At 40.4% G+C, this 26568-nt stretch overlaps 1 protein-coding gene across 1 annotated transcript in view; it reads right to left on the reverse strand.

The window, feature by feature from the left end:
- Positions 1 to 26568, reverse strand: part of SLC45A3 (solute carrier family 45 member 3) — an 895193-nt gene that overhangs the window by 747908 nt on the left and 120717 nt on the right. Inside the window, exon 2 of the mRNA XM_044076827.1 lies at positions 21768 to 21839. The gene's annotated coding sequence lies outside the window, so the exon portion shown is untranslated. The remainder of the gene's footprint in view (positions 1 to 21767; positions 21840 to 26568) is intronic.

A 26568-nucleotide genomic window follows, 5' to 3' on the forward strand; every position in this document is an offset into this window, starting at 1 on the left:
CTGCTACAGGACCCTTTTCAGCCTTGCCCCAGGCCATAAGGCACTGCAAACCATGCCGAAGAAACTTAACAGACACACAGTATACACCTCTCTAGTATATACCATCAAACACATTAAGCAAAATATATAATACTTAAATAGTTGCAAACACATTCAGCAAAATCTTAAAAGTGAATTGTCTCAACAAATACTGTTGGAGAGTAGGAGTGTTAGATACACTTATTGCTGACCTCACAATTTACAAAATCTTTTCTGTCATTAAGCTTTGTAACAGACTGTATTATATTTCAATCATAAATCTGTTTTCATTGTCCTGTCCTCACATGTAAATCCTATATGGCATTTTTAGATTGCTACATATTATTTCCATATCAGGTGTAAAAATCTTTATCAAACTATGACTAACGTTATTGGCCTGACATGTGTTTATGCTTAGTTTCTAAGCTATCTTAAGTATTGTTTTACTACTTACTTTCTATATTGAGGGGCTTTTCTCCCTTGGCCTCTGCAGAAAAGAGGCAGCTTGACTACTCAGTTGGAACATCCCAGTAAACAAATGCAATAAATGCATAATAATGAAATGCAAAACTTCATGTATAAAAAGTGTTTGTAACTTTTTTTCCTGTCAAGTATCAATTGTCCAACTTAGTAAGCACAATAGTATTCCACTGCATTGGGATGTTGCATGTAACTATTATCCTTAAAACAGGAACATTTATAGTTATTCAATAGGGGTTCCTTTAGTTGTTTCTGGAATTGCTTGAGACATTGTATGGAAGTACTCAAAAGGAACACCATTTCAAGAGGCAGGAGCATGACTGGAGAAAGATTTTTTCACAGATAGCCAATGAGAAGGCAGGCCTATTAAAAAGTGATGCCTGTAATACTGCATGCAGCAGTAGCATAGCTACTGAGGAGTAAAGGGGGCAACTTCCCTGGACGTAAAGTGTTGGCGGCATGATCGGCTGATTTCAATTCCTCTTTAATGCTTACTGGCATTTAAAAGCTAGTATTGTATTTGTGGTCAGACTTAGATGCTGTAGCGCTCTGTGTGTGATCTAAACTGTAGCAAATGTGTGCTACATTGTAGCAAGCCATTTGCTATAGGATTAAAAGCAAAAAAAATTTTTTTTTAGCTGAAGCCTAAGCACTTTAGTGTTCCTTGTGGGGTATAAACTGTAGCAAGCAGTTTGCTACAGTTTAAAAGAGAGAAGATTTTTTTAATCTAAAACCTGAGAGCACTCCATGCAGGATATAAACTGCAGCAACTGCTTGCTTCATTTGTAGCACTCAGTTTACTATAGTTTAAAAGAGATTTTAAACAAAAAAAACTGAGCACTGTAGCACTCCTTGCACCATTTAAACTTTTTTTATTCTTTTTTCAATGAGAGGAAGGAGGGGCAGGGAATAGAAATGGGACCTGATTGGCTTGAGGCAGGAGATTGAGGGGGTGTCATGAATCTGGCCACCTGGTTGGTGTACCGGGAGAAGGAGCAGATATTTTTGCACTAAAATTGAAGAGCTGAGGGGGAAGGACACTAGTCGGTGGTACCAGCATAGGATCCTGGTTGAGCCAGCTATGCTTCTGGCATGAAACATAGGAAGATTCAGAAAGAATGAGTCTGTTGGCCAGTGGTTGGCAATACTTTTCATTAAGCATTCCAGTGGTTAGTATATTCAGTAAATAAGATTACATAGCAGAGAGAGGAAGTTAGGAAGTTATTTAGCCTGGAATATATTGTTATGCAGAATGGTGTTGGTGTGATCTGGCATTTGGTTTGATAAAGGTAATGCATATTTGAGCTTTAGTAAGGGGACATTCATAACAATGGATCAGCAAGCTTCAAGGTTTAATAGGTTTGAAAATTTATAAGCAACTTTAAGTTGGGTAGAAACTTTTGCTATGGCAGACTCTTCATACTGTGGAAAGGAAAGTGCATCCCTAATATAGCCCTTGTTTGTTTATGATGTTTAGTAAAAGGGATGGCACTTCCAGCAGGATCATTGAATAGAGGGGTCGTATTTTTGGCTAGCTTTTTAGATGTTCCAAACAGCATGGATGAGGATATTGTTGTATTTACAGAAAGCTGGTTTTGTTTGAGCCAGTTCTAGTTACAGGGAGAAGTCATGCTGTAATGCAATGAGAGTGGGTTTTGTTGACTTATTAGCATAAGTACACACTATATCACCTAAACATAGTGTTATGTTTGAATATGGCAAGTCCCAAGGAAGACTACTAATACACAAGGAGAAAATAATGGGACACAAAACACAGCCTTGTGGGGTACCTCTCTTTAAAAACATAAGAAATAGTAGTTAATCTGACTACATATACAGAGGGTTCTATTAGTTAGATAGTTCCTAAATGACTGTGACACATTTGCGGAGAAAGTGTAGTCTGCTAATTTTCTTAGTAGTAGACTGTGGTATACATTTTCAAAAGTATTTCTTATGATTAAGAAAAATTGGCCCCTTTCAGTAAACCTTTTTGCCATACTTGAGTACATATCTATCTGATGGCAGTACAAAACATGGCGCTTAATGTGCTATATTTTAGATGAAAGCAATGTTGATTGCTTGAAAGAATATCATAGATTTGGAAGTATTCAAGCATTTGATTGTATAAGATATTTTCCAGGAGTTTTAACAGGTTAGAGATTTGATACTGACCAGTAGTCAGTGGCAATTTTGGATTGTGGAACCTTTGCTAAAGGGATAACTAAGGAGTGTTTAAAGCTTGGGAAAGAATACCACTTGTAAAGGATAAATTAAGGATATGTGTTAAGGGTTTAAAGAGAAGCCGCGGTAGTGCAGCGGTTAGCATTGTCGCCTCATAGCAAGAGGTTCTCCTGTTCAATTCTCAGCTGGAGCACCTTCTGTGTAGAGTCTGCATGTCCTCCCCATGGTCGAGTGACATTAAAAACATGCAGGTAGGTGCGTGCGTGAATGGGTGTGACTTCCTTGAAGGTTGGGCGTCAGGCTGGCACTTCGGCACCGTAAAAATCCACTGCCAATCATTAGCAGACCGGAGTTCCACTGAGGTGACCCCTACCTGGGAAAAGCTGAAAGACATTGTTATGGGTTTAAAGAGTACATTAGGTTTGGAATTTGGTACTTCAGGATGTAGATAGTGAAACAGTGAGTTGAATTTGTAATTAAATTATTTTCTGTATTTTTCTATTAATTTTCTGAGTATAGTTTTAAAAAGTGTGGTGGTGAACTATTTAATGCAATGAGGACACAGGAGTAACTGTGGGTAATGCTCATGAAAGGTAATATGCCAGTATGAGGGGTAAAGATATTACAAACAATTTTATCAATCAGATTAAGAGATAGGAATAAAGTGGTTTGAGATCTAGGGAAGGGTTTGTTGGCACTAAAAAACTTCATAGTATTCCAGGAAATATTTGGGCTGTCCAGGTGAGCAGTTTAGAGAGACCTACTAAAGTACCAAGTTTTTAGCATCATTAGTTTTGATACAACAGGTGTACTTTAAAGCTTAAAAAAGTATTTAAATTAGTGATATTATGAGTATCCATTTTCCATTCTTTCCAAACATTATTTAATTAAATGGTTAACCACCTAAGTGAGTGAATAATCCATGGAACATGAAAATAAAGTTGTTTGCAATATTCATGAAAGGTAATAAATCAGTATGAGGGGCAGAGGTATAAGAAATGCTGTACAGAAGTGAGAGTATTACAGTATATGGACAATGCAGTAGTAGATTTATCACTATTGTAAATTGGTGACCAGCCTACTGAAATAAATTAATTTTTCAAGAGTTTGTCAAAGTTACTAAGGAATGAGTAAGATGTTAATAAGTCTAGCAGGTGTGTTAGCTGTTTTGAAAAGCCATGAAGAGAATGTGAGGGTATGGTCACTGAGGACACTGGAGAATATTTGTAGTTCTGAGACTAGCTTTTAGTGTTGGGTTTCAGTCCTGTGTCTTCTAATGACCTGAGTGAGATACGAGTTTATCTGTCTAGTGTAGATTTAAGTGAGGAATTCCAGTTTACTTACTGCCAGAGATAAGCTTGTTGTTTTCAGAAAATGCATTTGGTGAAGTGCTCAAGTGTTGATACAGAAGCAGGTGGAAAGATGTAAATAGTTGGCATACAAAGTTTGCTAGGCCTCCTACCCCTAGTTATATCTGAAGTAAAGTCTAACTGGAGCAAGAGTCAGATAAGCAGTCGTTTTGAGCCACAAGTTAAGGAAGGAGACTGACATCTTTATGAGTCATGGTTAGAACTCCACCTCTAGCTCTGGCAGATAGTCTATTGCTTGACAACAACGTATAGTTTCAGGAAAAAGTATGGAGAGAGCCGGGGGGGGGGGGGCACTTTAAGCTAACATTCAGGCATTGCAATAATATTTGGCTTGTGACATGGTGTCCAAGTCTCTAACTGCACCCATTTATTATTTAGACTGAAAATATTCATTTTGGCAATGCAGAGGGCTTTAGATGGATGAATACAGGAAGAACGCAGAGAGGCAAGACCTTTAAGATGTACATCTCCTGAACAAATGGGAAGGAGGGAGTTCAAAAAAAGTGCAACATGCTTTTGCGACTTCTACATAATGATTTAGTGGTGTATTTTTGTAAAGCAGATGAGTTATAATTTATGTCAGGCTTATAGTTTATCTACCATTCAGTTATGTCATATAGTTGTGACCGTGGTATAAAATTTAAAATTGTTCATTTATTTATCATCTTGTCCCTCACATTCTTTTCCATATTCACCATTTCCATTTCACCCAACTCTTTCAATAAATACTGTAATTCTGATTTGGTAGGAAAACTTTAAATTTTCCATTTTTTTATTACAACTTTCTTGCCAACAAGCAACAATATATCCAATAACCCCAATTTTTTCATGCCCAAGCCCTTATATCTTGCCAAATCAAGATTCATGAATCCACGACTACCCTCCTGAGTAAAAGATCCTCACAACCTTTGTGCTAGCTTGTTACATGACCAAAAGTATATGACTGGTCCCACAACAAGCCAATAATACACTTCTAAGTTTTTTGTTTTGTTGTTTTGGAATGGGTTGCATTAAAGGGGTTGTCTTTCTGCAGCCACATGGTTCCCCTTAGGTCTTCTGTCCCTAGCACCATAGACACATGCAGCTTCACAGAGTTTGACCCTTCCAGGCTGAGGTGACCAACCCTATGACTAGATGGTAAGAGCAGGTGCCATAGGACAGAAGCCTGTGATCCACCACCACTGCTCATGGTGGTAGGCTTGACATGTTATGTCCATACTCCTTATGCATGTACATTACATAGTCCTGGGTGGGCATGCAGTTGTTTCTTGCAAGGAATGCCCTTGCCTTTACAACATACTTGCTACTGATCCCCCACCATGCCCCAGGATTCCCAATCCTCTTTTCTTGATATACTGGAAAATATTAGGGTTCAACCAAACACCCTAATAATGGGCGATTTCAACTACCCCACCATTAACTGGGAAAAACACTCATGTACCAACTCCTTCACTCAACGCTTTCTGGAATTCATAAATTCCAGTGCCCTGGATCAACTTATCCACTCCCCACCAGGGGCAACAATATCCTAGACTTAGTCATTACCAACATGAGTGACCAGTGTTCTACACCTGAAATCAACTCCTCATTAGTCAAATCCTACCACAAGCTAATCGCCCTAGAAATCTGCATCCCGCCCCCACCCACCATTAAGGAAACCACAGTAAACAATTTCTCCAAAGCCAACTTCATGTTTCTTAAGACAGAAGAAGCAAACTTCATGACACTCATGTAGATGGACAATACGGTTACAACTGCTGAATTCTACACAAATGCACTCTATAAGCATGGCTTATATGGCTTTCTCTAGTGCTACTGGCTGTAGGCTATTGTCCCCACCCTTCCGCCCAGTTGGTGTCTTGCTTTTATACTTGGTGGCTTTGCAGTTGCCCACCCCTACTGCAAATCTGATCTGTGACACTCCTCCCAGTCTAGTGTCATTAGCTCATTCTACCTAGTACAGAGAGAACATTTGATAAGGCCTTCTGTTTCTCCTTTTTCCCTTTCAAAAAAAAAAAAAAACTTTTTTTTTTTTTGCCTGAACCTCCTTGTGTTCTGACTGTGCTTCTCAAACATTTTGGAAATATAGAGTATATTTCAGGGCATTTATTATAACTGTAATTGCCTTAATATTGCTACAACTCAAGTGGTCTAGGTTGCACTGCATCTGAAGTGTTTGTGTGTTTTAGCTGCTTTTCTGTATATATTGACTTCTCTGTTTCTTTAACTAAATAAGCTCTGCAAAGTTGTTTTATTGCATTCCTGCCTGTATTTCTGAGTTTTTTTGCACTTTTAAAGTTTGTTTTTGCTTAGTTTAACTGGTAGGCTACACACTCAAGTGTGCTAGACGAATTAAAGCATTTACTGTGTTTCTGTACCTAATTTCTGCTACTTTGTAAAAAAAAAAAAAATCCTTGTTTCCCACCTTTACTGAACTAGAATAGTCCAGTCTTCAGGTATTGCTGATCTCTGGGCTGTGTCATAGTTCCGTGTTGCCCATATCCTTATTTGGATAGGAGGAAGCTTCTTTGTTCATCAGTGAGAGTGGGGAGCTCTGAGCAGCCTATCTGTCCCTTGAGGAGTGGTTCCAGCCCAGTGACCTGTAGCTTATTGGCCATTTTGGGCCATTTCCTATCTCTTTCTAACCCCCTGCTTTAAAGCCAGCTTTAGCGCGCTTTTGCTCTTGTAATTTAAAGTTTGTCCTGTTTATTGCATTTACCTGTTGAGGCTACACACTCAAGTGCACTAGCCTGTGTTACATATTTATTGCATTTTACTGCTGTTTGTTGCATAAAGTAAAAAAAAAAAAATTATCCTTGTTTCCCATCTTTCCTGACCTAGAGTAGTCCAAATACAGGCTTTGCTGTATTCTGGACTTTTGGAAAGTTCCTGTGTTGCCCATTTCCTTTCTTGGATAAAGGGAGGCTTCTTTGTTCACCAGTGGCAGTGGGGAGCTTAGAGCAGCCTATCTATCCTTGGAGGAGTGTTCCCAGCACAAGAATCTGGTAGACTATTGGCCGTTTTGGGCCAGTTTCTAGCTCTTTCAAGTCCCCCTGTATAAAACCTGCTTTGGCGCGGTTTGTGCGCTTGTTACTTCTCAGCCAAGCTCCTCGTGGTCCTGCAGAGTGGTGCTAGCAGCAGAGAGGCTAAAAAAGCGACTGCTAACCTGATAAAAGTATTTTTTTTCCTGCTACTACCTGGGCGACTGTCCGATCTAGCTAAACTTCAAGTATTTCTGCTTCTTGAACTGTTTTAAACTGTTTAAAGTTGTTTTTGCACCTGCACTTTTAAAGTTTGCCCTGTTTGTTGCATTTACCTGTTGAGGCTACATACTCAAGTGTGCTAGCCTGTGTTACATATTTATTACACTTTCCTGCTGTTTGTTGCAAAAAAGAAAAAAAAAATTATCCTTGTTTCCCATCTTTCCTGACCTAGAGTAGTCCAAATACAGGCTTTGCTGTATTCTGGACTTTTGGAAAGTTCCTGTGTTGCCCATTTCCTTTCTTGGATAAAGGGAGGCTTCTTTGTTCACCAGTGGCAGTGGGGATCTTGGAGCAGCATATCTATCCCTGGAGGAGTGTTCCCAGCACAAGAATCTGGTAGTCTATTGGCCGTTTTGGGCCAATTTCTAGCTCTTTCAAGTCCCCCTGTATAAAACCGGCTTTAGCGCGGCTTTGCACATAGCCCAGCATCGGGCAGCGCTGCTTAATTGGGTTTAAACCATTCTCGGCTCCACAACGTCTGCTCTTCACTTTTTCCCTTAGAACTGATCTAGTTCTCATAATAAACACCCTATTCCCACTCTAAAGCCTGGCACTTGCTCACTAAAGCAATTATATAAGTCAGCACTAAAAAATTAAAAGCACTACACCCTCACAAACTCCCCTTGAGTACTGTGTTCCCCATTGGCCCTTTTTCCAATTATTCAGGAATTCCCAATACTATTCTAGCATGTCCAAAGGTCAGTTGTCAATCTCCTCTCCGGTCCAACTGGTGAATCTGGGAATCTTGAGGCAATGTTACAACTGCCTCATGCACACAGACAACCCTCTCCTCCTCCCAACAAATTCCAACACATGTGAGAGATGCAACCATATAGCCAAACTGGAGGCTAAGCTCTCTCAACTCAGTACTGGCGTAACCAGTCAGGAGGAGAAGGAAACCACACTCACTACAATTCCAGTCTCACATAGACCTACCACGACAGCAAACCAAACACATAAACACACAAAAACATACCCGGAGGCTCTAAATAAAAATCTGCCTAAGCAGCAGAGACCTCCAAAGCAGACACCCAAGCAACCACTACCCCAAAACAAAACACGTGCAATACATAGCTCACAAAGCCAGTGTGCCGAACAGTCACAGCCCTTAAGGCTAAACAACACACCTGATACACTTGTAATAGGTGACTCTATCATCAGGCACACTGACGTCCCGCTCACCAGGCTGAACAAGGAGAAGGTCACGGTGAGCTGCCTGTCGGGCACTAGGATCCGCCACATAACACAAGCACTCAGGTCACCCCAAGGCAAGTACAAATATGACTCGGTCATTGTCCATGCTGGTGTGAATGACCTGAGATGTACCTCCCTGGACTACATGAAATGAGACATAGAGGAGCTCTCTGAGCATGTAGCCCAGGCCGGTATGACCCTGACCTTGAGTAGCATCTTACCCTCACCAAGAAGGATGCCACAATATGAAGACAAGATGATCAATTTCAACAACTGGCTTAAGTATTGGTGTCATTCAAAGGGGATCCAGTGCCTGTCTGCCTGGGATGATATGCTCGACAAGCCACGATGCTTCGCTAAGGACGGCTTGCACCAGTCACCCCTGGGCTTTCGGATATTGGCAAAGGCTCTTGCCACCCCCATAGTGCCTTTTTTAGGCAAGGCTCAAAAGACAAACCCACCTCCATAGGTATCACAAGGGATAAGAAACTAAGAGTAATGCTACTCAACGCCAGAAGTCTAAACCTCAAGATGCATGCACTCGAAACTCTCCTTAGCATGGAGAACATCGATATCTGTGCAGTAACAGAAACCTGGTTCAAGGCTCCCAACAGCACCCCAGCACTACCTGGTTATATGTCATACCATGTTTTTCGGCCCCAAAACTTGGACCAAACCACAAAAGGAGGGGGAGTATCAATATTCGTCAAAGATACCCACACATCCTGACCCCAGCCCCTGCCCAGAAAACCACAGTGAAAAACTTCTCTAAAGCAAATTTCACACTCCTCAAAACCGAGGTGGAATCCTTCAAAGCACCCGGGCCTGTGGAAAATACGGCCCAGACTGCAGAATCCTTTATAAATGCATTCTATGAACACCTTCAGGAATGTATGGATCATGCAATCCCAAATAAAACCAAGACCCAATCCTCCAAAGTTAGGCTTCCTGCCTGGTGGACCCCAGCCATAAACAAACTATACAATAGAAGGAGGAAGCTACTACATGATAGAGCAAAATCCCAAAAAGGGAAGGCATCTCTGATCAGTATTAGCAAAAAACTACGGGCACTCATAAAATCGTCTAAAGCCAGCTTTGAGAGAAAAATTGCACAGGACACTAAGGATAATCACAAGGCTTTCTTTAGTTATGTTAGGAACCTGGGTGGAAATTCCCAGATATGCTCCGAATTAGTCCAAAATGACAAAAAATACACCGAACCCACAGACATTGCCAACATCTTAGCTGACAGGTTCAGCGCAAACTTCTCCCCCCCTTCCCCACCAAAAGAGCAAATATCTATCCCAGCAGAGTGCTGCCCCCTGACATCTCAGATGCTCAAGTAAGAGCCGCCCTCTCCAAAGCAAAAAATACAGCATCAATGGGACCAGACGGTGTCCCGGACTGCGTCCTACATGAACTCCAAGAAGAACTAAACCCAAACATAAAACTACTGTTCAATCTCATCCTTACTACAGGATATGTACCCAAAGAGTGGCATACAGCAACAGTGGTCCCTCTCCACAAAGGTGTTGCCTCAATGGATCCTGGAAACTATCGTCCCATAAGCCTGACTAGCTTGGTCTGCAAAGCTATGGAAAGGATCATCATGGACCTCATAAATAAAGATATTGGGGAACTACAGACACTGGATCCTACTCAGTTCGGCTTTGTTAAGGGCAGATCCTGCCTCTTAGACCTGGTTGATTTCTTTGAAACAGTCACCAAGGCCATTGACGAGGGGAAGGTGGTCCACACAGCCTACCTGGACCTTGCAAAAGCCTTCGATACAATACCCCACTCGGGCATTATAGATAAGCTCACCAGCTTAAATATAAAGTCCTATGTCACTAGATGGGGTGCAAACTGGCTCAAGGACAGAACCCACATGGTTAGAATTGCTGGAGACATGTCAGACTCCAAACCAGTTACAAGTGGCATCCTACAAGGCTCAGTCCTGGGACCTCTCTTGTTTGGTATATATTTCTCTGAGGTACAGGCTAACACGGAAGGACTGTGGCTGACCAAGTTCGCAGATGACTGCAAACTGGGCGCCATGATCGACTCTCCAGCCGACACAAGCATCCTACAAAAGGGCCTCAAAGAAACTGACAACTGGTGCCAGAGCCATGGCCTCAAGCTAAATGCCAAAAAGTGTATAGTCATCCCCTTTTGCAAAAACAAAGTGCCCACAAATTACCACATAGGTGGTAATCCATTAAGTACTGAAGAAGTAATTAGGGACCTGGGGACCCAAGTTGATAGCAATCTCTCATTTGACAACCACGTGGCCAAAGTGGTTAGAAAAACATTTTATATAGCCCACCTAATCATGAAGGGATTCACATCTAGATCAGGGGAGGTCATCGTGCCTCTTTACTCATCCCTCATCAGGCCCATAATTGAGTACAATGCCCCTTTTGGGATGTACCTTACCAGGCACCTGCAGCAACTGGAAATACCCCAAAAGTACCTCACCAAGAGGATCAAAGGGCTCAAACAGATGCCATATGCTGCCCGGTTAAAGAAACTCCAGCTCTACTCAGTGGCATACTGCCTGCTCAGAGGCAATATGTGCCTGACGTATAAAGCCATGTCCAACCTGGAATTAATGGACATGCTGCACCTCAGAAAATCCAAATCCCATCGAGCTACGCGCTCAAGAGACTTGAACCTCAGCACTGAAATAAATAGGACATGCTGGAGGGACAGATTCATAACCCAGAGGCTCCTTTCACTCTGGAATAAAATCCCAGTCTAGGTTAGGCAGAGTCCCTCAGTGACACTCTTCAAGAGGAATCTTGATGAGTGGATTGGAGATACTAGGTTTACCCTGGGTATCACTTCTGTATCACTGTTAAACAGAGGCACAGTATACTAACCTCGAAAAAGGGCATAGCAAAATTCATTTAAAATGGGTGGCGAAAGCCAAACACACCCTGGCTAGGCTTATAAATGCCCTAGGGCAGATAGCCTAGTATGAACTTATGAACCTATGAGTGCATGGATAATGCTATCCCAAACAGAACCAAGATGCTATCCTCCAAAAAAAGGAAGCCAATTTGGTGTTCCCCTGCAATAAACAAACTCTACAACAGAAGGCAGAAACTGTTGCAAAAGAGAGTAAAATCCCATGAGTGGAGGTGCTGCCTGGTCAGCCTCAGTAAGAAGCTGAGATCCCTTATAAGATCCTCCAAAGCTAGCTACGAAACCAAAATCGCCACTGATTCTAAGGGCAACCACAAAGTATTCTATAACTATGTCAAGAATCTCAGTGGCAACACCCAGATCTGCTCTGAGTTACAGCACAACGGCACAAAAATTACAGAACCAACTGATATTGCCAACAATCTGGCAGAAAGGTTCAGTGCTAACTTTACCCCCCCTATCACCCCGTAAAGGGCCCATATCTATACAGGAAGAATGCAGAGTCACTGTAATCACATCTATGCAGGTAAAAGCTGCACTCTCTAAAACCAAAAACACAGCATCCACGGAACCGGACAACATCCCAGGCTGCGTTTTACATGAACTTCAGAACGAACTGGCTCCCCACCTAATCACCATGTTCAATCATAGTCTCATGTCAGGCTTTGTGCCCACTGAATGGCACATAGCAACAGTTATCCCACTCCACAAAGTGGGAGCCACCACTGATCCTGGGAACTATCGCCCTATTAGCCTGACGAGCCTGGTCTGCAAGGCCATGGAACATATTATCATGGAACTCATAAACAAAGACATTGGTAACCTCCAAACTCTGGACCCCACCCAGTTCGGGTTTGTGAAAGGCAGATCATGCCTTCTGAACCTGATTGACTTCTTTGAGGCAGTCACCAAAGCCGTAGACAAGGGTAAGGTGGTTCACTAAGCCTATCTTGACCTCGCTAAGGCTTTCGACACCATCCCCCATTCTGGAATTATAGCTAAACTCACTAAACTAGGTATAAATCCCTATGTCACAAGATGGGTTGCCAACTGGCTCACTGACAGAACCCACACTGTAAAAGTTGCAGACTCCAAATCTGACTTCAAACCAGTGACAAATGGAGTACCACAGGGTTCAGTCCTGGGACCTCTCCTGTTTGATATCTACTTCTCTGAAGTACAGGCTAACAAAGTTCGCAGATGACTGCAAACTAGGAGCCATAGTAGAATCCTCAAATGATGTGGACATTCTACAGAAGGGCTTCACTGAGACAGATGCCTGGTGTCAGAAGCATGGCCTCAAGCTCAGTTACAAAAAGTGCATCATCATCCCCTTTGGTAAAAACTCTGTACCCATGAACTACCACATAAATGGCAGTCTACTTAACACTGAATGTGTGATAAGAGACCTTGGGACCCAGGTGGACAGTAGTCTCTACTTTAATAATCACATCACCACAGTAGTCAGGAAATCCTTCTATGTGGCACACCTCATCACAAAAGGGTTCTCATCCAGGAAAAAAGAGGTCATTGTTCCCCTCTACTCGGCACTCATTAGACCCACTATAGAGTACAACGCCCCTTTTGGAATGTACCTTACAAGACATCTGCAGCAGCTGGAAAGGCCACAAGAGTACCTCACAAAGAAGATCACTGGCCTCAAACAGATGCCCTACATTGACTGTCTCAAAAACCACCAGCTTTACTATGTAGCATATCACCTACTCCAAGAAGATCTCTGCATAACATATAAAGCTATGTTAAACCCAGAGCTGTTGGACATGCTACACCTTAAGAAATACCAATCCCTCCGAGCTACACACTCTAGGGACCTAAACCTTGTCACCACAATAAACAGGACATGCTGGAGGGAAATATTCCTGTGTCAAAGACTTCCTATACTCTGGAACAAGCTACCCATCTATGTCAAGCAAAGTTCCTCATTAGCACTCTTCAAGAAAAATCTTGATGAGTAGATGGGAAATAGGAGATACACCCTGGGGATCACTTCTGTGGTTCTGCTCGACAGTAGCACAGGAAATTAACTTTCTTGGGTGGTGTAAGCCAGGGAACCTTGTTGGCTAGGCTTACTTAGGCCCTTGGGCCGATAGCCTAGTACCTGCCTATGAACATACATCCTGATAAGTCCTGCCCAGTGTGCTGACTGAAGCCCCATTGCTCCCATGTCTTCACCAGCAAATCTTATACTGAGTATCACCTTGAGCATGCATCCCTATACCTCCCTTCCAGAACAGGTAAGAAGGCTATTTCTTGTTGCTCCTCTCCATCTCACTCACCAACTCCATCAGGTGCCAAAGTGTTTACCAGGGTAATTAGGACTCTACTCCTTTACCCCACTGAAGCTGGATACACCTCCAACAAGATGGATCCACTGACTACTACAACATAAGTCTTGATGAGGTATAAAAAATATTTGTGGAAGCACTGCAACTCAAAAGATCAACATTTATAGGAAGCTGTAGCGTAACTGTGTCATATCACTACTTTGTTTCACATTTGAGTTGTTCGGGCATTTTACTCCCTTTTGCTGAACTTTCTTAATTTATCTAAATCAGTTGTATAGATCACTATTATATACATCTGACTGATGTGTTCCCTAAGAGGGGAAAGGCTCCTCCCTACTAGTATCTACAGGTCTATTTTGCTCGTCCACTTTTATCTTCATATACTAAAACACAATAATTGTCTGTACCTGATATGATCCCCTTCATTTAGCCCAAACATCACCTTGAACTGTTCCACTGCAATACCTATTGCCACTTAATCAACTGTTTCCAGTACAACTGTAGAATCTTTGCTTAACCACCTGAGCATGTCTCCATTTATTTCTAATAGTCAGCACATTCAGTGAAACTATATAGCGCTTAAGCTGATTAATTCTCTCATCTTCTAACACAGAAAAATCTATTTCTTTTGTGTGTGTGTGTGGGAGGGGGGGGGGGTTCTAGCCAGGCCAGACCTCTAGATATCTACCGTTTTGCGCTTTCTAACATGTCAATGTTGTTGACAATGAACATCCAGTCGAAGAGGATCTTGGTAAATTTACTAGTGTGTGTGTGTGTGTGTGTGTGTGTGTGTGTGTGTGTGTGTGTGTGTGTGTGTGTGTGTAATGTACTGCAGAGTTCATTTAAATACAAGAAACTGTGTATTGCAACCCATTACCTGCCAGTAATTATTGGTCATATAAGTCCATTATTCCTACTGTAAATATGTATTTACTGTTCAATTGTGTTTCCTGTGTTTTTATCCTCAAACAAACGTATTGTTATAGTTTCATATTATTTCACTGTTTGTCTTTTGAGTACATTTTTAAATTTGTAGTATTCCTGTTTGTCTTTAAAACCGTACTTCTTAATTACAAAATATTATCACTTTCAAATGTGGCTGAAACAGGTCCACTATAGATCAGCTCAGTATCACGTTAACAAACAAACGCAAATGAGTTGAGTAAATAATCTAAATTCTTAAACAATAACATCTTCCAACAAGTAACATACATCTGATTAATAAGACTGTGGAATAGTTTTTAACTTATTGTTGCATTATACAGTTCTATATCTGCAAGTCCTAAGACATCCACATTTCCAGAAACCACCCTCTTTGTTGCAGGCAAAGTTATAGTTTACCTACAATGACTTTATTTTTGTCTTATTAATCATGCATATCTGAAAACCTCCCTAAATGTTATTGCCTCTGTAAATACAGTAGGAGATCTTTATCAAGTTGCCCAAGGCATGATAATTCTAGTTTGTCCCCATACATTACGTTTTTGATCTCTACCCTTCATTAAAATGCTCTCACTATTTAGATTTTTTTTCAGTTTAATGTCCTGAGGTTCCATTTAAAAACTGGGGCTAGGGGACACAGTGCACAGGTAACTTTTTAAGCAGGTTAAACAGTCTGCCTGCCTCCTATCTTCAGCTGTGTAGAAGCACCCTCATATATGCTTTGCAGCAACTGAAAAAATTAATCTGGTAAACCAAATCTCCCAAGCACAACATACACACAATCCCACTCCATGCGGTCAAAAGCATTAATTGTGTCAAAGCTAATAACAAGTATGAGTTTGCTTGTCCTGTGTGATTCACAAGTCAATAAAAGAGTTTACAGTGGTGAGTGTCTGCCTCTGTTGCACAAACCTATAATGGACCAGCATCTGTTACATTTGATAAGAACTAACTTGGCAACTCTGGCTACTCCAACAGCTATAAATAATTTATAGCCAGTATTTTACAGTGAAATAGGTCTGTACGAGTGGTGCAGTGGTTAAAGTTGTCGCCTCACAGCAAGAGGCTCTCTGGTTCGATCTTCGGCTGGGGTGTCTTCTGTGCGGAGTCTGCATGTCCTCCCTGCAGTCGTGGGGGTTTCCTCCCACATCCCCAAAGACATGCTGCAAGTGGACTGGACACACTAAAATTGACCCTAGGCGTGAGTGTGTGTGTGCGTGTGCCTTCCGTGGAAGGTTGGACGGTGGTCTGGCAACTCGACACCGTAAAACTCCACTGCCAATCATGAGCGGACAAGGTGATCCGCTGTGGCGACCCCTAACCGGGAAAAGCCGAAAGAGAGAGAGAGAAGGGTCTGTACAAGTATACCAATGGTGTAATTTTTTTATTGCTTTTATCAAGCTTGCCATTACCCTCCATCCATACAGCTCAACCTCTTAGAACAAGAAATCTGGCAAACCCACAAATAATGGGGGACAAAGGCCCCAAAATAGGGACACTTTTTAAATACTGCTCTTACAAACTTAGAAAGTTGATAGAATAACAGGTCTTGCATTAGTATGCATATTCTGAAGGATATTAAATCTGAAAATTAAATGTCTGCCATTATTGTCCGACTTCAGTCCTCATTGATTTGCCAGAAAACTACAATTTTATGAAATCTTGACATTCTGTGTAAATCTGGACAGTTGAGAGCTATGCCTTTGTCTAACACTATTCCAGAGCCATAATCTCTTCCTTGAATTTAAGATGTTTTTTCAGGAAATACATTAATTCTGGGATTCTTCTCCTTTTTTGTCCTTTCTCCGTAAGTGCTCTCAATATTATTTTCCTTTCTTCCTGTTGGCCATAATCTTCCACCAAATTTTCAATCTCTAACATATTTAATTATTAATCTAATCAGGTCTCACATTCAGCACCTTTAATCTTCACCTGGTATAATATGGCATAATGCACATTAAATGATTCCAGCATATCTTTAGTTATTACTACTGCTTTGACAGGGTGCTTAATTTTAGTCACCATTCTGATCATCAGTTGTCTCAGCCTTATTGCTAATGATTTCAAGGCCTCCACTTAATGAACAAAATAATTCAAATGAAGTGCCCTCTTTGCATACTTCTTTTATTATCATAACATATTTGATTCCCTCTGCAAAACTTGTTCTCCCCCCCCCCCCCACTTCTCCGTTTTTCTATCAATGAAACAAACGCAGCTTGTAAGGCTGAAATATTGTTTTCTTCCTTTGAGTTAGTTACTGAGCATTTCTACAGTCATTTGTAACCTATGTTTAAACGCCTCTTGCTGTATAGCCAAAGCCTGCCTCTGCTGAGAGATGTGTTACCTCAAGAGATGGAAGCACTAGTCCTTAAACTATTCTTCAAACAAAATTCCTTTTACAGAAATAACGGTTATGACTCCAGTATGTTAGAAGTCTTGTATTTATCAAAACTCTCACTATAAATAATAAGGAATGATCCTAAACTGACTGCTATATCGCATACATCAACTCTCCTTGTATAAAATCTGACTTCTTTTTCTTTGCTTTGTATTCCCCAAAACAATAATTTATATGCTGTATTAAGATCTGTGCAGAAGAGACTCAGTACTGGCACATCTTCACTTGTGCCCATTAAGGATTTTTTCATGTGTATTTTCACAATTATGCTGGAAGTAAGAAAAACATTTTTGTTGACTTTGATATATGAGTAGCGTACCTGTTCTTTAATCAACAGTTTTAAATGTCGAATACTGGAAGTTCAAATGGGGAAGTTCAAAAAATAGAAATGTCGAAGCCGCGGAAATTCAAATTCTTTCCCAGGGAAAGAATTTGGTTGGCTGTTTCCAAGGCTTCGACATTTTCTGTACTGTGGTGCAAAAGTTACGGATTGGGTTAAGTTAAGTGTGCGAGTGTGACGGATGTTGGGGTTAGGGTGCAGGTAAGGTAAGTGTGCGAATGTGACGGACTTTAGGGTTAGGGCATGGGTAAGGTAAGTGTGTGATAGCGACGGACTTTAGGGTGTGGGTAAGGTAAGTGTGCGATAGTGACGGACCTTAGGGTTAGAGTTTGGGTTAAGGTTAGTGCATAGATAGTTGTGTATGTAAGGTGTAGTGTAAGTTTATTAGGTTTTTGGTGTGCCTGTGTTGTGTGTGTGTTTTTCAGAACAGCAAATTTTTTTCCCTGGAAAAAAATTCACTGTTCTGAGGTTTCAATGTCATATTTCGAACTTCCAAGTTCGAACATATGGTGTTCGAAATTTTGGAAGTTTGATTATATGATACAGACCCTACGAGTACATCTGAAATTATTTTAAAGTTGACAAATGGCTTGATGTTTCCCATACTTTTTAAAATCAAGATCCGCTAAATCCCATGCATTTTTACTGTCAAAATAATAAAAATCTGTTAAATATTTTGTATTGTTATGTTAAAATGTGTAATCGTTCTTGCCAAACAGCAACTGAAAAAGATGCTTGGACCTGTCCCCTCACTAATAAAGTTTATTAAAAATGTATGATTTATCAGTTCTATATGAAACTTAGAGTGAAACCGAGTAGTAAGTATATTCCTATCCGGTTTCTCAAAATGTCTTCCAAAGTCTACAAAATCCATTTCTTTTATACATCACCTTTAAAAATCTGCTAAGGTTGGTAAAGGGAAGAGTCTTGCACAACTCCAAACCTCATTTAGTTCAGTAACAGTGTTTAGTTCTCTGTCCCAAACCACAGTCTCTCTAAAAGTTATCAAATGCTTTAAAAAAGTATGATATGGCCTAGTAAAATCTGGTGGATTTTAGCACATTGTCTATGATTTACCTGTGGACGAAAGCACTTATTTAATGAAAAGTTCATGCCTTACATTTATGGGCGTCTGTGGTTATTGGTTTATGTTGTAATTTTTCCGCAGTCTGTTGGTTATTTTTAAAGTTTAAATTATCATAGTTAAGAATATGAAGGAACAAACACTAGATAAGCTATATAATTCTTAGAGCTAATACTCTCCCATGGAGAAAGCCAAAAGTCTACACTAGGATGGAAGGATATGACATCTCTACATGACAAGAACTGCCACAATCCCAAATAAACCACTAGTCAGAATCCATTATATTTAGAATTCCTAGCTACCTTCTATCTAGTCCTCCTTTTCTAATCCTTTATGGCATGACCTGAAGGAGTAGCACTATATAACTTCATAAGTTGACATTAATGCACCATAGTTTAATTAGAATAATTTAAGCAATTCCATGAGTGAGCTAGTCTAACATTTATTTTGGTGGCTGATGTGGAGTTGTAGCTTCTGCAGGGAAAACCTATTACCCACAGTTATAAGGTATTTTCAGCATCTGTAGGCAGTTAGATTCTTGACGTGTAGCCATGGAGGGGAAATTACACTATCCACAGCAATGAAGTGTTACTACAGCAGTGTTTTAGCTCTCTGCACCCTGCTGTATAAGTTTGTTTTATTTACTTTACTGATGGCACTTTAAATGAAGAGAGAGCATTTTTACTTTTTTTTACTTGAACACTGTCAGTCAATCTTTGTTTTAGCTTCAGATTAGGGACATATCATTTGCTATTGGGAGTAACATATAACTTGTACGGCACTGGCAGTTTCAGTTGAGGTATCTAGCTCTACTTGTACGACACTGGCAGTTTCAGTTGAGGTATCTAGTTCTACTTCCTGTAAACACATTAACTTGAGTAAACTTTGCTTTTTCATCTGAATTTGACATCAAGATACCATGAAACTGTCCTTTTACAGAATGTAGCCACTTGGCAATCAAGGCAGCTTTTATGAGGCCTATAAGGGTGTTAATGAACTGCAAGCATTTTAAGCTTGTCATTTTATTATAATGACTATTCCTATTTCAGTTCGGTGTTACTATTAATTTTTCCATGTTGTTCTTCAGGTACAGACAGTAACTCAACTAACAGTAAAATGCTAAATTTATCACATGCTTTCAAAGGAAGCTAGACAGGCCATTGTGTGCACTACAAATTAACTCCTTACTCACTTCACAAAAATACTTGACATCCTTTCAGAAAATAAAATACTCAGCTTCAAACAATGAACTCACATAACATCCCGGAATGCCTCCTGAACAGTCTTATCAGGACCTCTGGAGTCACTAATACTAATTAAGTATAGCCTTAAAACAGGCTTTGTGCCATAAGAATAGAGGACTGCGACTGTAACCCCCTCCCCCCACATAAGGGATAACCTTCAACAGACTAATTGGTCTGGAGTTTCCAGGATCTGACTAGTCTTACTTGCATAGCCATGGGAAGAATTGTCATGGAAATTAGCAACAAAGACATAGGAGAACTCCAGACACTGGATTCATCCAAATCTGGCTATTTCAAAGGAAGGTAATGCGTACTGAACCTTATGGACTTCTTTGAAAATGTCACTAAAGCAATGGGTGATGGAAAGTGCATACTGCCTACCTAGATATGGCTAAAGCATTTGATACAATACCACACTCGGGCATTGTCAACAAACTTATGAAACTAGGCATTTAACCCCTTTAAAACATGCTGGACAGCTAACTAGCTGGTTCACAGATAGGACCCAAGAGCTTAGGATAAGTGATGCCACCTCCACAAAGAGGCTGGTCACCAGTGGAGTACCTCAGGATTCTCTGCTAGGCCTGCTCCTCTTTGGTATCTACTTCTTGGAGGTCAAAGTCCATGTTAAAGGCCTCTGCCTGACTAAGTGCACACATAACTCTAAACTGGGATTAGTCACTGAATGCTTCCACGAGAACAACCTTCAGGAAGGTCTAACACAAACACTTGGTGCCAAAGGCATGAATTAAAACTCAATGCCAAGAAATACATTATAGTACCTTTTGGGAAGTCTGCCACATTATCAATAAAATACTCCTAACCTAGCTTTCAGCCAACATGTGTCTAAGGTAGTAAGAATATCCTTCTATATTGCTCAAATTACAAGTAAGGGCATGGTGTCTAGGTCACGAGAGGTCATCATACCACTTTACTTGGCCTTCATCAGACACATCATAGAGAATAATGCTCCCTTTCGTATGCACCTGACTAGACATGTGAAGCAACTGGAACATCCGCAAAGGTTCCTTACAAAAAGAATACAAGTAGTAAACACAATGTCCTACACTAACCACCTCAAAGCCTTGTCTCTTTATTCAATATCATACAGACTTATGAGAGGTGACCTTTGCCTGACATACAAGGCATACCTGGACTTCGTTTTGATGAGATTTTTGCACATCCACAAAACAAACAGCATCAGGACTCCTACATCAAAAGACATAAATTTCCCTTGCAATATAAATTGGGATACATTGGAAAGACAGATATGTTTTTAGAGAATTCCCATTCTCTGGAACTGGCTCCCCATCCATGCCAAGTCAAGTTCCTCCCTAACCCCTTTTAAGTGCAACTTGGTCCTTTTGATGAGTAACGGTAAATTCACCTCTGGTCTGACTCCTATGTCTCTGATGCACAGAAGTAATCCATAAATCAACCCCCATATAAATCAAATGTGTGTGCCACATTTTGGTTGCACAGCTAGCCTTACAAGATCTCTAGTGGTCATTAGTGGAGTAAACACCTATGCATCAAACAGCACTGCATAACTAAGACAAGTAATTTTAATATGCTAATTTCCAGATTTATTCCTCAGTGCTACTGCTTACCTATGAAGAACAAACTAAAAATAAAGTCTATTCCATACTCTGTTGGAAATTCCACCATCCCTCTCTACGTAGATCTAAATTATTTTTGAAACTGGCATATATATCCTTCTCAAAAAGAGCAATGCTACCTGAAACAGTCTTCCATAAAAAATCATGGAGATGACCACACTAGAAAATTTTAAGAAACAATTTTAAACCAACACACTGGAACGAAACGCACAGGACACAGTAGAGTAGTAATAAAATAGCATTTTTACTCAACCATTTAGCGCTTTTGTCCTCCGTAATATGGACTTCATCAGAATACAGATTACATAATGCACTTGGTTTAAATACACTGCAAATCCCCTCCATTTTTTTATTGATCAAGTAACAACAATAATTTAAAAACACATGCATAAAAATATACCTGTATTGGCAAACTTTTCCCAGTCCAATCATTCTGTATCACGTACGGTTCTTAAAGGACATTTTTGCACACCTTTGAAAAGAAGAACAATGGCACTAAGTTAATTCAACTGTATAATTTGACAGTCAGTGGTACGAATCTGGATACTGGCTTTATGAAACACTATAATACTTAACCTTTCCTTTTGAGCAAATAACACCGGATATAAATAAGGTATACTGAATAGAAACAAATGTTATTTTTTTTCTTTTCTTTTTTCTTTCTGTAATGCATGATTTGATGAATGGACTCTGAATTCAAACTGATGACTATTTCAGAACATTAACAATAACAGATAAGATTACTGGGTTCTGTGTTTTAAAATCTGCATTTTATTCACAACAACAGAATAGTTAATTTCATATAAGGCAGTGTTCTGGTCAGATTATTAGTACCAATAAACTTAAATCATTAAATCATATACACCTGAATGTTCAGCTTTAACATTACTGTACAGCAAATCTTTACCCAATTCTCCTGTTCTTCAGACTTCTATGCTATGTAACAAAACCATTTTCTTTTCTCACTCTTTCTCCTTCTTTCTCTCAGTTAAACCACTGCCTGTTTAGTGTATTAACTGCATGTAATCCCCATACATTCTAACTCTGTATATTATTCTCTTGGTAGTCCCTTTCTTTCCCGTCATTGTGAACTGCACATTACTGCTAATTCATATTTTCTGTTAATGAAAACCTGCAACTCACAAAACTTGATTGTTTAGATAAGACTAACAGCTTACAAATTACAACTTTTTGTTTTCCCTCTCTGGATTTAACTAATCTCACTACACATCTCTTGCTTTGAGATTTATTGTCTCATTAAATGTCAGAGTAGTCTGTCTGAGTGTTATCTTCTCTGCTTAATGAACACCAGCTCTAACTAACGTGTTAAACTTTGATTTTATAGTATATCATGACCCTGTTCTATACTTTCAGTCTCTTTCTTGCACATACACACATTCACACACACATGCAGTCCATCTCCCATACCTCTCAACTGTCCAGATTTTCTCCTCATATTTTTGGTCTGTTCATCATAAAATGTGTGGTTTTCTAACAAATTACTGAGGACTGAAGTCAGTAAATAATGTCATACATTTGAGTTTCAGACTTCATATATTTCAGATAATGTATGCTAGCACAGATCCTGTTATTCTATCAACTTTTTAATTGTATAAGGTCAATATTTAAAACCTTTCCCTATTTTGGACTTTTGTCCCCCCATTATTTTAGACTTTGCCCAGATTTCTTCTGCTAAGAGGTTGAGAGGGTATGTCTGTCTCTGAGGTGCAACATGAACTACACGTTTTTCACCCTATCATTTTTCAAGACTTTTTTTTCAGCCAATCAGAAATAAATGATGCACTTCCCTTTCTAGGCACAAGTGAATATTTAAGCACTGTATTTGACATCAGTAACTTAACTCCTGATGAAGGGCTTCTGCCAGCTCCACAACTCAAGCAATTGCAAAATCTATGCTGGTCCAGTAAAGGGTATTAACATCACATTTGTGTTCCATCGCTTTTGTGTTTTCGGCTAGTGGACCAGCATGGCATTTCTTTAATATTTTTCTTACATAAGGCATGGAATGATTCTTAATTTCAGTAGGAGGGATGGTTCTGGGAAGTAATATTACATCTACTGCTTTCATTGTTTGGTGTGAATTAATTTTTGTTATGTAGTTTATTTGTTCATTGATTTAGAATATATTCAGCCATGATCAAATTGATGATTCAAATACAGCTACTTGAGGAAAGCTTCAAAATGCATACAGTAGTAGTACAATGTGACTAGCAGAGATTCTCAGGACTGAGAAGGATATACTTGTTTGAGTAATGCATTATAGAAAATTATCATTTTACTACGGTCTGCACTGTTTTTGGATTCCCTATCTCATCCCAAAGGAAGTCAGTTTTCCAAAGTTTATGCAGAAGTTTGCAGAATTTCTGCTAAGTTTCATACCAGCAAAACATCAAGGATGCATGTTCTTTATGCATGTAGAATTAGCATCATCTTCATCACCATTATCAATCCCCTTTTTCCATTTTTCTACATAGCTCAGGATGCGGCATCAACTGTCTCTCTCTCTCTCTTTCAATTCAATGACACTTTCCTACCTTCTTAGCAGTCATGCCTGACTGTCACAGGTCTACTCTCATACAGTCCATTCATGTCTTGGCTAGACACCCTCATTTCCTCTTGCATTCTTCCTGTCTGTCCCAAATCTTCATTAGACTGTCTTCTGTACTTGTGCCTGAACAACCATAATCTGTTCTCTTTGACCTTCTCTGCATTTGGAACTACTTGGGCTTCTGCTCTGATACCCTCACTTCTTTGTCTGTCCCACGGTGTGCATCCTACCACCTGTCTCAGGCACTTCATCTTAATCACCTCTAGCTTTCTTCACTGCCCACGTTGCAGTAGTTTAGAGCAGTACTTGTTGCATCACTGTTTTGTACACATTACTTTCTAGTTTCTTTGGCCATTCTTCTGTCATACACTACCCCTGACACTCTGTGCCAGTTGGCTGCAGCCCCAATGATTCTGGCTCTGACCTCCTCATTCAGACTTCCCTTCTCCTCATCCACTCCTCCCAGATACTTAAAGCTGTTAACCTGTTCCACTGTTTTCCTTTCTGTATCAATTCTCAGCTTCTTCTGATTTTCCAAATTTGTTGTCATTACCACTGTCTTATCTGTACTTAGTTTCATCTCACATGCCTTCAGTTTTGCATTCCATTCCCACATTATTTGCTGAAGTTTTTGTTCACAGTCTGCCTCTATTGCTATGTCATCTGCATACAAGGTGGCTGATCTGTCCACTCCAACCTGTTTGCTAATGTAATCAACCAACCTGCCAAACGTGAACCAAGGACTGCTACACTCAATATAGGATCACTGAAAGAACATGGCTTGGAAGTAGGTGACTTGAAGGTAAGGACAAGGCTGGACATCCTATATATCCAGGATGTCAGATGGAAGGATAGTGTAACAAAGACACGTGGCTCAAGATCCACAGTCTACTACTTAGGAGCAGGACAGTGGTGTGGGAACTGTAGTGAGAGTCTTCAGAAGACACTGAGGGATGTCATTGGAATGTAAAACAGAGCTCCTCAATGACCCTATTTAAATGCAACCTAGATAATTGGATGGGAGACTGCACATTTGCCCCTGGGGTGGCACCCATGTCAATCATGGACATGGGTAGCCAGTGTCGATCACAGACCTGCTTTGTTCATAAATTCATTCTGCAAACTCCAGAAAAAGAACAAATTGGGATACTTGACATTAACATGGCTAGGCTTGTAAAGGATCTACAGCCACTAGCCTAGTAACCTCCTATGAATCAGTGACATACTCATGATAGTCAGACTCCAGTGTAATGATAGGGCATTATTCCTAATCTCAGCCTATGCCCCACAGCAGGGTTGTGATAGTGAGAAAAAGACTGCATTCAGACAGCAGTTGCAGGACCTACTAGATGAAGCAGGACAACATGAATTGGTGTTGATAATAGGGAACCTGAATGTACATATCTAGACAGAACAGAATATGAGGACTGAATGGGTCCACATAGGTGGGACAACAGAAACAAAGAAGGAAAGGCCATTCTAGACTTCTGTCTGAGAAACAGCCTGATGGTGGCCAACATGTGGTTCAGTAAGAGACTGTCATAAGATCACAGACAAGAGTGACAAACATGCAACTCTATTAGATTTCCTCCTAGTACAAAAAGGGCACTGGGGTAGAATAACTGATTGTAAAGTCATCCCCAGTGAAACTGTCGGCCCACAGCATAAACTGTTTGCCACAATGAGCTGTAAGCAGTGGTCAGAGAAGGCTCTAAGGTCAACAGACACTAGGCTGAATACCTGGAAGTTGACTGGAAAGAAAAATACAAAAGTTCAAGGAAATATTCAGGGTTCTAGCACCTCAGAAAGAAGCGCAAATAAGTGGAGTTGAAGAGAATGGCAGCACCTCAAAACTGTATATGAAGAGGAGTGTAAAACAGACGTACGTGGCTGAGCCAGGTATGGAAATACGGCACATAAAGAAGACTGGTGGTGGAATGCAGAAGTCCAGGAATGTGAGGAAAAGTAGGGACAGAAAAGATGGACTAGGATAAGAAGGAGTACCAGTTGGCAAGGAGGATAAGAGAGCAGTTGCAATAGCAAATAAGAAGGCATCAAAGGCTCTCTACCAGCTTCTGAAAAGAGATTCAGCAGATGGCACAAAGAAAGTCTTTCAGGGTCATGGCAAAGACAGAAAGATAAAGAAGATGGTCCTCAAAAACACCCTTCACAGAACATCAAAGGCAGATCGAAGGAGTACTTCCAGCACCTTCTGAATGAAGAAAACCCTACAGATGCTACACTGCCACAAGCACAGCATATGTTGAAAGAAAAGGAGGAGTTTACCCTAGAATGATAAAACCAGCACTAAGGAAAATGAAGTCAGGGAAACCAGCAGGCTAAGATGATGTCATGGCAGATGTGATCAAGATACTGGGTGAGTTAGACAAGAAATGGAACCGGAGGGGTACTCCTAGCAGTATGAAGAGAGAGAGGCATATCCCAGATAACTGGAAAATAAGCATTCTAGTACCAGTATACAAAAACAAAGTGGATATTCACAACTTTGGGTAGTACAGAGGTACCACACTCCTGTCATACTGCAGACAAAGTTCCGGAGAAGGTGACTGACAAATGAATATGCAGAGTAGTAGAAAGTAAGATGAGATGAGCAGTTTGACATCAGATCAGG

The sequence above is a fragment of the Protopterus annectens genome, chromosome 7.part0 (assembly GCF_019279795.1).
Source record: "Protopterus annectens isolate FY-2018-M chromosome 7.part0, PAN1.0, whole genome shotgun sequence".
Classification (NCBI taxonomy): domain Eukaryota; kingdom Metazoa; phylum Chordata; order Ceratodontiformes; family Protopteridae; genus Protopterus; species Protopterus annectens.